General features: G+C 46.1%; 1 protein-coding gene across 1 annotated transcript in view; it reads left to right on the top strand.

Annotated features, from left to right (window-relative positions):
* Positions 1 to 12,880, top strand: part of NOL11 (nucleolar protein 11) — a 367,767-nt gene that overhangs the window by 112,703 nt on the left and 242,184 nt on the right. The window lies entirely within an intron of this gene.

Here is a 12,880-nt window from a genome sequence, read left to right as displayed (position 1 = left end):
GTAATGCTTGCCCCTATGTTAATACTAATACAATCGACTGCAAAATTATTAAAATGCAATGTGGATTTGTGTCCTAAAATAAGGCTTTCTCATTGAAGATAGACTAGCAAGAAATACATTAGTGCCTTGGACAGTATTGTACTTTAATTGTAGATTTGATATGTTTGAGTTAAGTGAAGTATTTTTGCATTGCACCGCCTTCAACTTTTTCATAGCTTATAGGTTTTAATTGGTAATCAATTATCCAAATTGTTGCCTGTTTTTTCATGTATTATGAGGAGGCCTCCCGGTTTTATGGTTAATTAATAATTTCGCCTGTATTTATCCATATTTCTTATTTTGTCATATCTGTATTTATACACATTTATTTTGTCGCAAGCAAAAGAAGACTCTGCAGCTAGCATTTTCTCACATTTATTTTAATAGTCAATGCATACTTGCAAACAGTTGTTATTGGTTTAGATATATTTATATATACGCCAAATTAAGTAACCACAATAAATTCATCTGAAAACTTTGCCATTGTAGTGCAACCATATGTGCATTTCAAGAGACTTTGAGGACTAGAGGCTCTTTCTGGTTTGTTAATGAAATGAACACCACTGAAAACCCGTTCAGTCGTTGCCGATGATACTGGAATGGTCATAAGATTCAAGGAACGATTACACAGTGTTGGCCATTCTGGCGTCTGAGAACACCAGTATTTAATTGTTTTGGCCTTTGGTATTAATTAAGCCTGAGATGGAAACTTTGGTGTGAGTAGTTGTGGCAGAATATTAATTTAGAATATTTTCTTTCAGAAGTCTTGAGTTACTGTTCATTTATTTAGGAGGGGTTGTTTAGCCATGTTTCGGAAGGAATTATATGCCCAGTTTTAGAAGAAATAGAGAAAGAGCTGGAAGAAAAAAGAATTGATGCAAGAGTGCAGGGTTTGGATAGGACACAGCAAAGGAGGCGTAGTAAAGATAGCAAATTGTCCTGCAGTTATTTTACAGGTATAGTACAAGTATTGTGTTGGGTGTGTTACCATTATGCATATCTTTATTGGGCTTTAACACCACTAGGCAAAAACGTGAGCACTGGTGTTAGAAAAGGGGGGAGGTATGAATTGGGTAGCAGGTGTCAAAATGTTTAGCTTTACTACCTCAGCAAGTTTGAATGTAAATTTCTAGAGCTTCATGCTGTGGTCAATATTGCTGTAGGAATAGCCCTTGCTACTCGCAACTTGTACATACCAGGCCGGACTGGGAACCAAAAGCAGCCTTGGCAAATACCACACATATTAAGTGACGCAGTGAGTGAGCCTGACCACTGCAAGGGTGGACTTGGGTCTGTTCTTCCCCAAAGAAAAGTTTGGAAAAAATTGCAAAGATGCTGCATTTTACAACAAATTTTTTCATGAAAGAAGCTTGTCCAGTCATTGAATTGGATGTTGGCAGTTTGGAGCCATGGCTGCATGCATTAATGAATGAATACTTAGATGAGTGAGGTGTGGATGGGTGAGGTGTGGATGGGTGAATTAATTCGAGACTGGATGACATTTAATAAAGGCTTTTAGCTACATGCAGCAAATCGTGTCCATGCACTGACCAGGGGTGCTCTGTTTTTGATTTTACCTTCTGCATTAAAACAATACCCTCCCCAAAGACTACTACCATTCATCCTTATGAAACATGCATAGACTGGATGTATTTAACACAGGGCCATGATTTATTACCTCACAGAATTAAACACACAGCATTAAACTCTGATCTAAAATACTTGCCGTGACAATTATGTGACATAATCACTGTTGGACAACTGCATGTGACTTTAGGAATACTCCTGTGGTATCCGACTTCAAATCTTTTGTCTTGTTGTCAAGCACTCTCAATGTACTTCTATAGCTGGCCTCCATATAATAGAATGATATAAGGTGTAGGAAATACAGCTGAAGGATATAGCTCAGAGGATTAAGCACCTGTGAGGCAGGTCTGTGCTTACTTTGTATCGTGCTAAGGATAAGAACCATCATTACATACTTCCCATGTTAATACATGCATTGGCAATGCTAATAGGTCTTGCTTTAATGGGCTGCACCCTGCACTCGCAGAGAAACACCACCTTCCCTTCACTTTCATGCATGCCCATCACCTTGCCACAACATAGGCACTCTCTTCACTCACACTGCGGACCACACAAGCTATTCTCACACAGGCACAGCTCACTCTGTACGCTTGCACCTACCCCTACACTCTCACAAACTGCTCTCCCTGCAAACATTTCTTTTACTGCACTCACACAGACACTGACTAGGGAAACATGACAGAGGCTTCCGGGGTGGGAGAGTGGGCTGCAGGAGAGATTGCAGGAGAGATGGGGAACAGCATGAAGCGGGTCAGTCAGGCTGGCTGTAAAGGCAGCATTTAGTGCATCCAGCGCAGGATCAGGGAGAAGCAGGTGAAAGATGGAAAACGGGCAGCATGAAGGGGTCCGGCAAATGAGCAGGGAGAGGTGATAGATGCGGGTCACGAGTGAATCAGCAATGAGGTGGCCTGCCCGGCGAGCGCCCTAAAGCGCTCCTGGCAGAGAACAAGGGCGGTGCAGAGGTAGGGGAAACATTTTACATCTTTGCTGACAAAATATCTTAACGACCAAATATTCTGTTAACTCCTGCAACTAATGCAGCCTTGACGTTCCAAAATGTAATGTAAAACCCTCAATGCGCAGATCACCCTTCTTTGCGACCGCAGATACTTGTGTAGATGTGCACAGTGCAGCACCCTACACAGGAACTTCCCCAAGTAGATTTCAACAGGTATCTTTCATTGATGCCTGGTGTTGCAGCGATTAGAGGCTGCACTCTTGCAGCAGCGGTAAAGGCCTTAAAACCAAGTTAACGTTATTAATACATGAAACAAAGAAGAGCACCCAAGATCACAGTGGGTGTCACTTTTACAAATGAGGCCTTGACAAACCGGTTAATGACCCATGTTAGCTGAACGGCAACAGACTGTTTGTAGTAGTTACTGCCTTTCAAGCCTATACATTTCCATTGAGGTCCCACACTTTTGTACATTCAACTCCTAGTAGCTAGCAGCAACGGTATTTTTCTTAGTGCCTTGACATCAGCAGTAAGCAATTATGAGCAGGGAGAGAGTAGACACCCGAAATGCCCTGTATTTGCTCTAGCTGGTGACTTGGTTGGAGACAGGAACTGGACTACTGCAAAAACAAATGGTTTAAAACCATTTGTTTTTTGCATTGTTTGCTTGTAAAACGCTGAGGCACTGCAAGCAAGAAACTTAGCCGACCCGACTTCCAGTAATAAAACCGCCCCTCACCAGTTGCAAAAACAGCCTGCCAGCCCACCGGTAAAAGGCCTGGGAGGGCCAGTTTGGCCTTGTGCAGTAGGGCGCCCCCCTGTAGCTGTAGAATGTGAAACACAAGTACACCTTCCCTTGCACTTACCTTTGGTGTTTAACTGGCTGAGTGGGTGGCACAGAGCTCACTCGAGAGACGGAGGCCCGAATATGGAGAATTAAGAAGCGCTGGGTCAGCAACGAACAGCTGACTGTTGGGCAGCCGGCTAGTCCAAAGTCCATGGCGACAGGGAGGTGTCTGTCCACATGCAATGTGTGCCGGTGGCGGTACGCAGTGTAGTACAGGTAAAAAGTAGTAGGGGGTGTCAGGGGAGGGGATGTGCCCCACAAATAAAGGGCAAAAAAGTATAAGGGTGGGGCCGGAGAAGTGTTGACACGCCCACTCAGTGACGCATAGATCTGAGCAAGATTGGCTAAAAGCAACCAGCGGACGCGACAGCAGGGTTATGGGGTCAGGTCAGAAGGCAATGCAGGGCGCTCATTGGAAGGAAGGTGTTACATGCTACTGTGGACATGGCACACACCTAAATCAGGCAAAGGGGCTTGTTGAGGCAACCCTGGCCCAATTTGTATTTTCCCATTTCTATTTATAAATACAGACAAAGGGGAAAAAAGATTCCATCTGTATTCATTTGTAAAAAATCTGTTGAAAAGAAAAAACGGCCCCAATTCTGAGTTATCCTATGTCTTCACTATCTACTTTGAGTGTGAACATTTCAACTTGTATTAAAAATACATATGGTAGTTTCTAGGGCGGCCCTTCTGGCAAGCAACCCATTTTTAAAGGGTGAAGAATCCCGAAATGCCGCCTCCCCAATGGAAAAATCCACATCAAACACATTTGCATTAATCAGTTTGAACTGTTGAAAAAAACTATAAACTTGACACAGTATTTGTGAGATGTGACCTTGCTAACATAGGTCTTGTTGGGAGCTTTAAGTACATGTATAGGCAAATAAACATGATATATGCACATTGATATTTACTAATATGCATTTTGTTGAACAAGGTGGCAAGCCAGGCGCACATCTAGCACTGAAGAGAGTGGACCTATTTCGCTTGTGTCAAGGATAAGCAAACTAGGTTGCTACAGACTAGTAATTTTAATTGACTTAAAGGGAAAAATCTTAAAAAAAAAAATTTAAAAAACGGATAGAGACCTCTAGCTGTGCAGATTCCTTAACTTAGAATTTACCCCAGGTGCCAGTCTGGATCCGGAGATTTTTCAGCAGAACCTCTGTGCGCCAGGTGATGGCGTCGCATGGCTCTGCCCGCCGTTGTCCACAGGTATGACGCAAGTGGAGCCGTATAAGTCCCTCCCAGTGCGCTGACGTCAGTTTTCTTCTTTTCCGCGCTGCAACGCGGATCTAGGAGAAGTGGTTCCTCCGGCCTCTTTTTTGTGTTTTGGCCTTCTCTACGCCTTTTGCATCTGGAACAATGTGCCAATGCCTTCAGGGGTGCGAGACCTGTACGCGACAGATGTCAGCAATGAATCCGCACACCATCTGTATGTGGTACTTGGGCGCGCACCACGACACCGAGGAGTGCGACGCCTGTAAAAGGCTGAAGCCCAAGTTCTTGCGGGAACACCGGATGAATTTGCTGTCAGCCCGGTTGTCCCATTCAGACTCCAAGCGTTAAATGTAAATTGATACTTGTATAGCGCACTACTCGCCCGCAAGGGTCTCAAGGCGCTTGTACGAATACTGCTGTGGAACCCATCCTGCCTTTCCCTGTGAGGCGTCCACTCCTGGGCACCCCCAAGGTGGAGGCCAGGCATCCTTAGCGTTGTGGGGGCCGTTGTGGAGATTAAGCAAGCTATTGCCCAGAGTTGCAGAGTGGGACTCCATGATTGGAATAGGCACCGACGCGAGAATGATCAGGTCCGTGGAATTTTTGAGCCCAAGACCCGCCGAGGCGGGGAATTGAACCCTGGTCCCAGTCTAGACCTCTGCATCAGGGTCTGGCGCTCTAATCATTGAGCCACACTTCTCCGTTGCCAATCTCCTTCCTGTGCTGGGGCTGCTGCTTGTGACAAGTCGCGGAGTCATTCCGGTCGCCGTTCGCCTAAATCAGGTAAGCATAGGAGCTCGAAGTCACAGAGGCCGTTGGCTCGCGTAGCCGCGACCCAGGTGCCTCTTCCTCCCGGTCTTCACCGAGTCGGCTCAGCAGAAGACGACCCCCGAACATCCGCCATTCCCTGGTGAAGGGGCGACTAGGGCCCAAATGGAAGCGTACGACAAGGCCTTGCATGCTATTTTTGGGCCAACCCCTCTCCCTGGCACGCCTTCGGGCCCCACAGAGGTGGAAGAGAATCTGATCGGGAGCTCGCTGGCGGGTTCGTCCTCTGCACACATCGAGAACCCTGGCTCTGTCTCTGGAGTCGTTGCGACGTCGGGAAACGGTGCAGTGGGGCTTCTCGTTCGGTCGTCAGTAAGAAGCCCATTTATGACGTCAGGAAACAGTCCGGTGGGGCTTCCTATTGTGAAGTCAGCAGCATCCGCAGCATAGAACTTGTCTTCCCCTCGACGCCCTTCCACGCTGCAGTCACCCTTAGTGGCGGACGTCAACTTGATGCCATCCCAACGCTGTTCAGGAGAGACACCCTTGGAGGTGGACGTCGATACGGCGCCGTCTCGATGTCGTTCGCGCGGGAAGCTCCTTGTCCTCTACATTGGAGGCTGAGGCTAATGCCACTACTGATTCCCCAATGTTGCAGGAGCATTCTGTGACTACTGGTGGACTTGAGCCCTGGATGCTCTTGGTCAGCCTCAGGCAGGAGATTCTTTGGAGGGCATATTAGTTTGCAACTGTCCCCTACCTATGATTTACTGTCACTTCCCCAGAATGACGACAGAAGCTAGTGCGACTTTTGCTAGGGTCATTAGAAAAGCTGCTGACATTTTAAAATTCCAACCTCCTGTTGTGTCTCTGCCTTCGGATCCCTTGTTGGACCTGCTCCATCAAGGCAGCACTAATGTCGAGCCTTTATTGCCCTTTGGTGAGTCGTTATACAAGATCATCCTGGGGACTTGGGCAGGACCCTCATCAGGAGACTCTGTGGAGCGTGCCATTGCACACAGTCATCGACCTGCTCCAGAATATTCTGCCCATCTGTCCCTACATCCTAGGGCTCAAGGGCTAGTTATACAAGCAGCTTCAGCTTCGCAGCGTTTGCATGCTCCTCCATTGCTTCCACCGACTAGGGAATCCCAGTGGTTGAAGAACTGTGGCTCAAATTTGTTTGCGTCTACTAGCTCAATCCTCAGATCTTTAAAGATGTCCTGCATGTTTGGACGAGCTTCTTTTGACCTCTGGGATTCTGTTGAACGTTTCCTTCCTTCTATTCCTGAAGGACCTAGAGCTGACCTTGGTCAGCTAATTCAGAATGTTCGGTATCTGGCCAAATTTTGTATTAGGTCGGCCATGGACACAACAGACTCTGTGGGGAGAGCTATGGCTAGATCAGTAGCTCTGAGACGACATGCGTGGTTGTGTGATAGCAGAATACCTGACCATGTTCAGGAGAGTCTTAAAGACATACCCTTTGGCGAGATCAATCTTTTTGACAGCCATGCTGATTCTGCAGTCCAGCGCCTCATGGCTGGCAATCTGTAATTGGACATTAATCTTAATTCTTTTTGTCGTGTTCTTTAGTTCGGACCTTATTGACTTAATAGTAGTTGAAGTGTTTGTAGTACTCCTCTTTAGTCTCTGGGTTTGACACTTTTAATTCGGCTTGAACATATTGTTCTTGTATCCAAAGACTTCATATTTTCTAGTTATCTGATTTTCCTTTGTCCCTTTCTCACGGGTGAATGTTTCATGCCGGTCCTCTGACGGGGAGTTCTTGCCATTGTTTCTATTTATGATTCTTTTTAGTGATCATTGTTTCTCGTACCAGCCAAGCTTATTTCTGCAGCTCCCACCTGTTTTGGTCAATCATGATTGATGGTCTATGGGGTATAGCTATGGTATCTAATTCTAAGTTAAGGAATCTGAGGCTAGATGTCTCTATCAGATGTAAAAGTTACTTACCTTCGGTAACGCTATATCTGATAGAGGCACAGTTTAGCCTTAGATTCCTTAACGTCCACCCATCCTCCCGCTCTGCGAGGGCCTTTTCAGGGTGGGTCTTCACAACACATGTGCCAGTGGTCTCTGGCTTAATCAGTGTTTGGTCTATACAAAATTCTTGACCAAGTCAGAAACCTTACTCTTGTTAACTGATGCCTTCACCACCCTTTCCCGACTGTGGGTGGTGAGTGTAAATATACATGTACACTATTGTACCCTGGTTATACTCCAGTGTGGGGTTTGCCATCCTTTGTCTTCCCTCTCTTTGACTCTGATACTTTGAATAGATCATATTTAGTGTGCATTGCCGCACAGTCACTGTTGTTGCAGGATTGTTGAGATTTACTATAACCTTCATTTCCATTACTGTTTATTCCGAAGAGGGTATGGTTCTTCCCTTATACGGTGTTCTTTTCTAAGGTGAGAACTTTCCTCTCACCCTTGTTTCAATATCATTTAAGGGATGTTTTCCTTCAAAATCTATTTTTGATGTTTCACATCATTTGTTGTTTCTTATCTTTGTTTCAAAGATTTTTTGATCTCTTTGGCACACTGTTCCCACATCCAGTTTTAGTGGTGGCTCCGCGTTCTGGCGCGGAAAAGTTTCACAGTAGAAAACTGACCTCAGCACCCAAGGAGGGACTTGTATGGCTCCAATGACGTCCAATCCGTGGACGACGTCCGGGTGGGGCCATTCAACGCCATCCCCGGCGCACGGATGTACTGCTGAAAAATCTCCAGATCCAGACTGGCGCCTGGGGGGAAATTCTAAGTTAAGGAATCTGTGGCTAGACTGTGTGTCTACCAGATGTATATATTTTACTTCTGCAAAATTTAAATTTGTGCGCTGAAGAAAAAAACATTTTTTGACATGTATATATTTTATTTTTGTAAGACCTAAAACAAACGACTTCCACATTGAAATAAAACATCTCCACAGTATTACCTGTTGTCCCCATCACATAGGCCCTCATCCAACCTGTGAGGGCCGGGTGATCGTGCTTGTCCTAGTCCTCCAACCCCCCTTTACAAGAAATTCCGAGATCAAAATCCTTGGGAGGTTTAGGAGTCTGTCTGCTTCTCATTTATAACATTCCTCTGTACATCCAAGGTAGTGCGTGGTGATAGTGCCCGCTCCATCCTCCCCAGATTTTGTCAACCTTCCCATGTACCCATTTCCTGCATAGGTCACTCTTTCTACCTCCATGAATAAGATCATACTGGTGAGCCAATGCTGTTAGGTTGTGTCCAAAGCTGTTAGGTTGGATCCTGATGCTTTCCCCACAGCTTGGTAGTATCCATTTTGGCTACCATGAAACCCAGGTTTCAAAATAGCAGTTGAGTAAGATCCAAAACACTTGTTTTACCTAGCATAATGTAGTGAGGCATGAAAGGGATTTTTACTTCTACTATTTCTTCAAGCTCCCTGGTAATTGTGCACCAGTACCATCCAACCAGAGGGAATCCCCAGAGTGTATGTAGAGAAGTGCCTACGGCTGTACTACATTTGAGAAGGACTGAGTGTGGGGCCCTGCCCTCCCAAAGGGGCTCCTCCTGTTACAGCAAATTCTTTGTAGGGTTTTAATTGGATTAACTTCAGTCGGGATTTGACCGCTGACTTTCTAGGTTGCATCACCGCAACCTCCTAATTTATATATTCCATGAGACCAATGTCGATTTCCAAGTTTGCTGAAGTTTTTCAAGTGTATATGGCTTATTTGTGGTACTGCTTTCTTGTTGATTTTTTTATTTATTTTTTATATTAGCCTATCCTCGAGAGGGCTAAACTACCTACCCCCAGTCTACCGCCTCTTCTCTTAATTCATGTTGCAATTGATATGTAATTGTATCTGTGAGTTGGTCGGAGTTCATTGTAGTTTTGGATGATTTCAGAGCATTTAAGCCCCCCCTCAGGATTCAACACTTTAGTTGAAAATGCCTATGCCATCCCATTTCCAGAACCCCAACAGTTTCTTAATGCCATTCAGCATCTGCCCTCTCCACAGTGCGGTGTGTTTAGTCACTATTCCATGCCATCCCATGTATTTTGTGGCCTGATTCCAGGAGTCTAATTTTGCAGCAACTCACTTCTATTTGTCCTACCATAGATGAATGAATGTATGTGTTTCCAATTTCAATCTCTAATCTTGTGGCTCGATCGTCTCTTGGGGCATGCCCCCCCCCCTATTCATTGTCAATCTGGAGTTCAGAAGCGCACAAGTATGCCCTTACATCTGATTTGGTGATTCCTTCGCTGTATACCGTTCTTTGCAAGTATCATATTGCAATCCTGGGTGTAGTCTTGTTCCATAATAGGGACGAGGGATCCTGTCAGTCTTCTCAAAGTAGGAATCAGCATTGTAAATGTGTTATTTTGCAACACATATAATAACATGGATAGTGTAACCATGTTAATTAGTGCTACCCTCCTAAGGCGGGACAAGCGAAATCTCTGCCATCTTTCATCGGCTAACTGAAATTTTTAAAGGCCTACTTCTAAGTTTTGTTCAGGAATTGTGGTGTTATTTCTATTCCTATGTAACCAAATCAGTCTCTTGAAACCAGAAGGTTTGGATAGGTGTCGCCTAGGTACCCCCCTAGAGTCCACTGCATAAAACACTGACTTAGTCCAGTTTATCCTATAGCCGGAGTATTTCTCAAAGGACGATAAAATGGACAAAGCTGCAGATATAGCCACGTCTGAGAGGTACAGGAGAAATGAGTCTGCATAAATGAGATTTATGCAGATGAATTAATATCTGCCCTCCGCCTGACCCAGCAATCTAAGGACTCTGTTCACAAGGCAAAGAGCACAGAGGAAGAGGGCATCTCTGCCTAGTTCCTTCCCCAGTGGGAATGAGCTTCACACCACCCCATTTACCCTCACAGCGGCTGTTGGAGCCTTGTATAATAGTGATACCCATTTACAAAAATTGGGACCAAACCTGAATGCTTTTAGCTTTTGTAGTAGATAGACCCAGTCTACAGATTCATTCGCTTTTTCTGCATTTAGTGCCAGTATGGCCAAAGTCACCTGTGTGTTGCTGATCTCCTCTACCTAGTAATGCAGTCTTCAGAGGGTTAGTCTGGTTGCCCTTCCTGGCATAAATTCAATTTGGTCTCTGTGCATGAGGTGCCATTTAACCCAGTGAAGCAGAGTGGCAAGATTTCGGTCAGTAACTTTACAGATCTGCTGAGAAGGGCAGAGGGTCTTTAAGCAGCACAGGTATTTCTGGGTTTGCCTGGTTTAGGTACGACTACTATGATTGTATGGCCTAGAGGGAGCGCTCCTTCTTCCCCAGCTGCCTTGGCCTAAGAAGGAGCAATGTTTCTTGTATAGTTCGACTGGAAACCCTTTGGGTCCCAGTGCTTTGTTATTGGGCATAATTGAGTGTCTTCGTAAGCTCCTTAATTGAGAGTTTCTCCATCCAGGGTTGTTCTATGTTCCCTGGTCAACTGTGGCATGTGTAGTCTCAATTGGGAGCCTGTCTCAAGGTAGAGTGGCTCTCGGTCTTTAAGCTTGCCTTCCAGAGCTACCAATATCTTTCCCCTGCGTCTTTTACATTAAGCACTGAGGTTTTGGACCCGGTTTCTAAGAACAGTTTTATAAGCCTCCCACAATGTCAACCATGATTCCACCTAGCCCTTGTTTTCCTCTGAGAACAGCTTAGAGTCAACTTATAGCCCCTTTACCACCTCTGTCCTGAAGCCCCCATGAATTTAAATGCCATGTGTTCTCATTGCTCTTCTGTCATTTTGCCTAATATCATTTTCAGGGGTGAATTGTCTGAGATACCCCGGGCCAAGTTTTCTGCTTCTTGTATTGCTGTTGCCCCCCCCAGTTAGAACAAGCACATAGTCCAAATATAAGAATGTCTTGTGAACCGCTGAGAAAAAGAAGTATTGTGCCTGTCCAGTATGTGTATGAGTCAAGTTAGTGTTGAGCTTGCTCCTGTCCAGGTTCCTGCCTATGACATAATTGAAATCCCCTCTTATTATGCATGATTTTGCCTTTGTTTGTACTAGTATGGGGCCTGTACTGTCTAGAACTCGCCGTTGGAGCTGGGACAGGGCATGTACATTCAATAACGATGTCCTTCCTCCAGTACCCTGGACTCCAACTTAGCAATCAGATGTATCAGTCCATTGTCCTTTTAATAAAATGAGGGAATCCTCCTAACCAGAATCACCACACCCATGGAACCACTAGTATAACCAGCATACACAGCGACGTGTACAATCCCTGCATGAGGCAATTACGTTGTATTCCCAGTAAGTGAGTGTTCGAGGCATATGAGCTGCAGATTGTACACTTTGCATAGATCGCCATCTGGTGTTGGGCCCGGATGTTTGCAGTTTGTTTTTGTTCTTTGGACAGTCTTTGGAAGTCACGAGTTCGGTGACTCCTCCTTCGGTCCGTACTGCGCATGGGCTTCGGCTCCATCCTCAGATTGTTTTTTACCGCCATCGGGCTCGGATGTGATACTTCGTGCTCCGGCTTCGAACTTCTACGGTTCCAGCCTCGACGGAAAATCCTCGTTCATCGAGTTTCTTCATCTATCTTCATCTCTCGAAGAGGCACTTTTCTCGATTTCACACATCGGCACCGGCCTTCGGGCCCTCCTCGACTCCGGTCCCGGCCGATGGAAAGGACTCCGTTCAAAAAGTGCCCAAAATGTGGGTCTAAATTTCCCCACACCGACCTCCATCAGGTGTGTAACCTTTGCCTCTCTCCAGAACACGAGGCTAGAGACTGCCCCGCCTGTAAGTCTTTTCGATCAAAAAAGACCATACGGGATCGAAGAGCTCGACGCACCATGGCGCACTCCTCGTCCGCGGCTCCATCTTCGGCGACGACACCGAAGCTTCGGGGCAACACCACACCGAGCAGGAGGAAGACGTCGTCAGCGCTTCCGAGGCCGACGACTCCGACCTGGAGGACATCACACCGGCGCAGAGGGTCGTGAGTACTCTACCCGCGCCCAAATCCAAAGAGACTCAGGTTACACCTTCGCCTTCGGGACTGGGGAAAACCAAACACGCAACTTCTATCACCCCACCTTCGGGCCCGGTGTCGAAGCCTCACAAGTCTCACGGCAGCTCGGTCTCGAGCCAGCCAACGCCTGGTGCCGATAAACACCGTTCGGCACCGAAGAAAGTAACGCCCAGCTCGACTCCGAAGCCACCGGTGCCGAAGCCTGGACTTTCGGTGCCAACGAAACACAAGCACAAATCCCTCGGCACTGACGCTCCGGCGCCGAAACCTACCTCGACGCCGAAAAAAACGGAGGTTCCAAAAAGACATGGCGCAGACAAACCACCCAAGTCCTCGGCTTCGAAAACATCGGCGCCAGCAGACGATTCGGCGCCACTGGACCTTTTTACACCAGATCCTTATCAAAAAACCTTATCAAAGGATCCAAAGACTGGGCTATTGACTT

Source organism: Triturus cristatus, chromosome 7 (assembly GCF_964204655.1).
Source record: "Triturus cristatus chromosome 7, aTriCri1.1, whole genome shotgun sequence".
Classification (NCBI taxonomy): Eukaryota; Metazoa; Chordata; class Amphibia; order Caudata; family Salamandridae; genus Triturus; species Triturus cristatus.
This window is presented reverse-complemented; position numbering and strand designations above follow the sequence as displayed.